Raw genomic sequence first — 6289 nt, forward strand, 5'->3', positions numbered from 1 at the left:
CACAAACAACGGTGCCGCCGACTGGGGACCTTCCAGCGCCTTCCCCGCGCTACGAGTACCCCCCGCGCCCCGCGCTCCTCTCTAGCCCCATGGGTTAGAACCCGCCTAGCCTATCTACTATGGAGGATGCAAATGGAAGCGTTACTAATAATAAATGGCGCATGGGGTTATGTCAACGGAAACATCGAAAAACCCACAGGGGCATCAACGTCATCCGCTCAAGTAAGTCAATGGATCAAAAGAGACAGCAAGGTAAGGTCGGATTTAATACTCTCAATCAGTCCATCGAAGCTGAAACAGATAAAAGGATGCGCCATATCCCGGGACGTTTGGCTAAAGCTTGAAAGCATATATACGTCAAAAGGGCCAGTTAGAAAAGCCACATTGCTCAAGCAACTAACTCTACAAAAAAATGCAAGACGGCGAAGACGTTCGAGAACATCTACGTAAGTTCTTTGATGCTATTGATAAATTAAACGATATGGATTTAAAAATCAATTCCGACTTGCTTGCTATAGTGCTGCTGTATAGCCTACCGTCTAGTTTTGAAAATTTTCGGTGCGCTATTGAATCCCGTGATGAGCTATCAACACCCAACATGCTACGCGTTAAGATAATCGAAGAAAACGACGCCAGAAAAAATGAAACCCGTAGCACGACGCCAAGCGCAATGATGGTTAAGAAGCCACCAAACAAGCGGCAAGAAAATAAGAAAAGACAATAAGGAAAACCTCAGAAGAAAAGCGACGAAGCCAAACCTCGATGCCAAAAGTGCAAGAAATTAAGACATAAAACGGAGAACTGCTGGGCGAAAACTCAAGATACCCCATCCGCTAACAAGGCCGACGACATAAGCTTCATCTCCAGGGAAGAAGCGAACCAAGTTGATCACTCGAGACAACTGGTGCCTGAGCAGCGGATGCTCGTCTCATTTGAGCAAGAATCTAGAAGGTTTCATCGAAATAAACGACAGAGAATCCGGAGTTCTGAACTTGGCGACTAACGCATCTGCAAATATACACGCGAGCGGATCAGTTCCCATTATCACCAAAATGGATGGACAAGAGATTTGTGTTAAGTTGAAGGACGTTCTACACGTACCGGATCTACGAACTAACCTATTATCAGTCGGAAAAATCACGGACAACGGCTACTAGGTGATCTTCAACAGAGACTCCGCGACGGTAATCGACAAGCAAGGACGTACGAAACTTATAGCAGAGCGAACCGGTGGTCTCTATTACGTAAATTGCAACAATGACCACGAATGTAGAGCGACCACTGAAGTCTCAAATCACAAGAGGGATGAGGAAACAAAACTCTCGAATATTGGTATCGATGACTTGGTCACCTGAACCTCAAGGATTTAAAAAAAGCCGCTAATAGAGGGACTATCAAGGGCAAATTAGCTTTGACCGAAAAATCAAGGATTTCGATTGCGAAATATGCCTTCGCGGAAAAATGACTCGGAAGTCTTTCCCCAAGAAATCCGACCGGAAGACAAGCCTGCTGGAGATCGTTCACACCGACCTATGCGGACCCATGCGAATTCAATCAAATGGTAAGGATAGGTACTTTCATTGACGATCATTCCAGATGATGCGAGATACGTTTCCTCAAGCAAAATAACGGCGCACTCAAGAAATTCGAGGAGTTCAAACCTCTGATGGAGAACCAAAAAGAAAAAAGGATTAAATATCTGCAGTCGGACAACGGTCCCAAATAAACGACAACGGTACCGAATAAGCGTCAACGCCGATTTCAACGATTTCTTGACGAAAAATGGAATTGAAAGACGACTCACGGTTGTCGACAATCTCCAACAAAACAGGATCGCGGAGAGAAGAAACAGGACACTGGTGGAAACTGCCCGATGTCTTCTCATTCAGTCAGGTATTCCTGCATTGTTCTGGGCCAAGGCACTAGCCACAGCCAACTATATCAGAAACCGCTGCCCCTCCAGGAGCCTCCAAGGAAAGACACCTTGCGAGTTGTGGCACGGCCAACCACCTGACGCTCAACACCTTCACAGCTTAGGCTGTAAAGTTCACTGCTTGAACACGTCAGCGGACAAAGGCAAGTTCGACTCTCGATCAAGAGCGGGAATCTTCCTGGGCTACGCTCAACAATCCAAAGGATATAGAGTCGGGATGCCAGACAGAAGAATGGTGAAAATCTCTAGGGATGTTCGTTTCTTGGCGAGCCTCCATTTTTACCGATTGAAACAACCGAGGAATTTTATCCCATAGAAACCCTCACTCACGATCCAAGTACAAATCCACGCGAAACTCACTCGACTGTCGACATTCCACTAACCACCCCCGATCTGGAAGTCACTGATCCAGTCAGGGAGGTAGCAAGACCCACTAGTGAAACTTCTGATTCGAAGGTAGAGACAGAAGAGGCTGATGAAGGAGACAGGGAATATAATGCAAATGAAGAGCGTGTTCCGGAACCCGAAACTAGGCGAGGGCGTGGTCGGCCTAAAAGGATCCTAACCGGCAGACCCGGACGTCCTCGGAAGGACTATCACATGGCGGAATACACTGAGTTCGCTTTCGCAGCCGAAATTACGCTAAAGAAAACACTATCGAGCACTTATGCTCTAGAGTGGAGGAAAGCAATGGCATCAGGGGTTAAGTCTATCTTTCATCACGACACATGGGTACTGGTCGATAAACCTGAAAATCGCGCGAATATCGGAAGTCGAATAGTATTACGAAACAAATACCACCCGGACGGAACAATCGAGAAAAGGAATGCTCGCATAGTAGCACAAGGATTTGCGCAACGTCCAGGAGTTGATTTTGACGAGACATTCGCACCCGTCGCCAGACTTAGCTCGATACGCCTTGCGATTTCCGTGGTAATTCAGAACGGGATGCACATCAGCCAGATGGACATAACTACAGCCTACCTGAACAGTAGTATCAAGGAGATGTTCATGGAGATCCCAAAGTCATTCGAAGAAACCTTAGAATTCATCGTTCAAATTGAAACCACCAACAGCGAAACATATAACAAGGCAACAAAAATGCTGAATGAACTTCGCGACGGGAACAAGGTCTGTTTAATAAAAAGATCTCTTTATGGACTCTGGCAAGCTGGTAGAAACTGGCACGCGAGACTGGACGAGGAACTAAAGAAGATCGGGACCATTCCATTGAATGCCGATCCATGCATATATCGTTACAATTCAAGGGTAGATCTAACCCTGATTGTAGTTTATGTCGACGACTTGCTGATAATCTCACGTCACATGAGCATCGTCACGGACATCAAGAGAAAGCTGATGATAGTTTACAAATCAAGGATCTTGGAGAGATCAAGTATTGTTTCGGATTAGAATTCTCGAGGAATAAGGAAGGCATTGTTATTTGACAGAGAGGTATATAAAAGATCTCCTACAACGATTCGGGATATCTGAATACAAGCCGATATCTACCCCATGGGACATCCATACAAAGCTATCCAAGCCAGAAACGCCTGCAGATGACGATGAAGTGGACGTACCCTATCGCGAGCTAATCGGTGGAACAATGTACCTTGCCACGAGTAGCCGACCGGATATTGCTCATGCAGCAAGCTCTCTCAGTCAATTCAACAACTGCTACCGAAGAATACACTGGAACGCCACCAAGCGTGTTTTACGCTATTTAAAGGGCACTATTGATTACGGTATATGTTTCAGGCCCATCCGCGAGCCACTCACAGGTTTCGTAGACGCCGACTGGAGCAACTCCATCGATGATCGGAGATCCTACTCCGGTTTTACCTTCCTGTTGAGCGGAGCCACCATTTCATCGAGAAAGCAGAGAACCGTCGTACTATCATCCACCGAGGCGGAGTACATGGCGCTATCCGAGTGCGCCAAGCAGGCGACCTACCTTCGAAACTTCCTTATCGAGCTCGGGCTCGATCATCTCGCCAATATCACTATATATCTCTATATATCTTTACATATCTCTAGCGACAATCTTGGGGCACAGAAGCTGGCGAATAACCCAACGTTTCACGCACGAACAAAACACATTGACATCTGTCATCATTTTATTCGTCTGGAGAACGATCTGCTAAAGCTGAGCTACGTCCTCAGTGAGGAGATGGCTGCTGACTTTCTCACCAAAGCGGTTACACGACAAAAGCACATCAAATATTCTGAAGATCTCGACATTATTACTTCGGGCTGATCCCTTCCCATATCTCGAAGGGAAGTGTTGAGGATTTAAATCTCCCGCGACTGGAAGGATTCACGACCTTAAGCCGACTACACTACAACGTACACACTACATTGCGCGATCTGCTCTTCCCGCGCGTTTTATTCTTCTCTTCCGCTGTACACTGTCTTTGCTCAGCGCGGTCTGTATTCTGTTCAATAAAGTGTTCGGTATTACAACTATTCGATTCATTCTGTGTTCAACGTCTGCCTGCCTCATCCAGTTCCCCGGCTGACGTTCAACAAAACAAAATATATGAAATAGTATATTAACATACTAATTTGAATTGTTGTGCCGCTACACGGCACGGTTCGGGATCCACAAAGGACTCGGGAGAGGGTCGCACAAGTTAACACTTTTTTGTAGTATTCTTTAGCAAATATAACACTTTTATTTCTATAAATTACAAGTTGTATTGATTTACGATCACACTTTACGTATCGTACTCGCGTCGCGATATATGTACGGTAATGCTTCGGATGTCGCGACGCGACGCGTTATGCTTATTTACTTGACCGAATTTCTGACCGTCGACCGCAGATGGGGTCGCGCTTATATTCTATATTTTGGGGGTCAACCTTGGACTGTCCGCGCTGATCCGTTAGCGTTCCGCTTATCGGACGAGGCCAGTATTCTTACAACATCTGAGTCTGCATTTCTCAGGGTCTTCTTTTATATTAATCGATACTGTTTTCTTTATTTTAAATAATATGATTTCGTAAATTGTTAGAGTATCGTTTTGGCACGTTTCGTGGCGCAATTGTCACTTGTGCAATACCGCATTCGTGACATTCCTCCCCCCTTGGGAAAGGAAACGAGGTTACTAGTTTCCGTATTTATTATCAATTATTGTCGTACATTCTATCCCGATTTACAATAAATTTTTACAATCGTTTCTTAATTTTAATATAACATGGCGTCGTTGCTACGCCTTTGAACTTCGCTGTCCTTTCGCATTTGCCTTCGCTTACGTACTATATACATAGTTATACCTATAATGTTGATTACTATTAACATGACAGTTATTATACCTATGGGATACACTATATATTTATGGTGGAATCCGGGAGTATTACTCTTTCCTAAATACTCCTCTATTTCTCTTGTTCCTAGACTTAATTTTGTTAATTCCTTAGGATCTTTAATTAATTGTTTGAGCGGAATACGCTTTGAGAGGTCAATGTCCTTTTCAAAATGACACGTTAGGTTATATTCCGGAAGATATTCTTTAATGTATTGTACGTTTAGTATTGATTTCGTGCGTAACGTTAAATCTGGGGTGGTTAACTTGCAATCCCCGTTTAATTTAATTCTACCGGTTCCATTAATTTCTAATGCGTTTTCTTCGTTATTGCAATTAATAAAAACTTTCTGGCTTTCCCTGGTGGAATATAGCCACGTTTGAGCCTCCGTCAACGTAATCCACAAAGTAGTGCTAGATAAAACGTGTCCGTTTTCGCAATTTTGCATTTGTCCTGGCGCGTTTATGAATATCGATACTTTGCACGGTGCATCGAATTTAATATAGTATATCGGAAATGTTTGCCCGCACGTATACGTGGTAGTGTCTCGCACGCACTTATTTAAGTCGTTTTCGCTTAACATAGTGTAATGGTTATTTTCCTTATCTATCGCTATTAGTGGGTAATCCGATTTCACGAACGTAAAGACATTGGAGTGCGAGTAGTGGGGTAGCGGTGTCGCGCGTATTATCTTATACGTCGGGTATGCGATTACCGGGAACTTCAGTGTAGTAAACATATGAGAGTTAAAATAGACTGCATTAATCGACATATATTTTTGGATAGTATTCCAATTTTCCACTTTTACTTGAAAGGGAAAGTGCAACCCTTTTGTTAATTGTGACGCGGCTTCTCGCAATTCTATTATTATCGGCTCTAAAGGTAGTAAACAAGTGGGTATTAATCCTTCCTTCGAATAGGCTAAATAGTCTAACGTTTTACATACGTCTATTGTCAGATCCGTCATAATGGCAGTGAGTATTTGTAAATGCTCGTCCAAATCCTCTCGTTGCGTATATTTATCTAGTTGCATTCCCATTCTCTTGGTAA

The sequence above is a fragment of the Trachymyrmex cornetzi genome, unplaced genomic scaffold (genome assembly GCF_001594075.2).
Source record: "Trachymyrmex cornetzi isolate Tcor2-1 unplaced genomic scaffold, Tcor1.1 scaffold807, whole genome shotgun sequence".
Classification (NCBI taxonomy): Eukaryota; Metazoa; Arthropoda; class Insecta; order Hymenoptera; family Formicidae; genus Trachymyrmex; species Trachymyrmex cornetzi.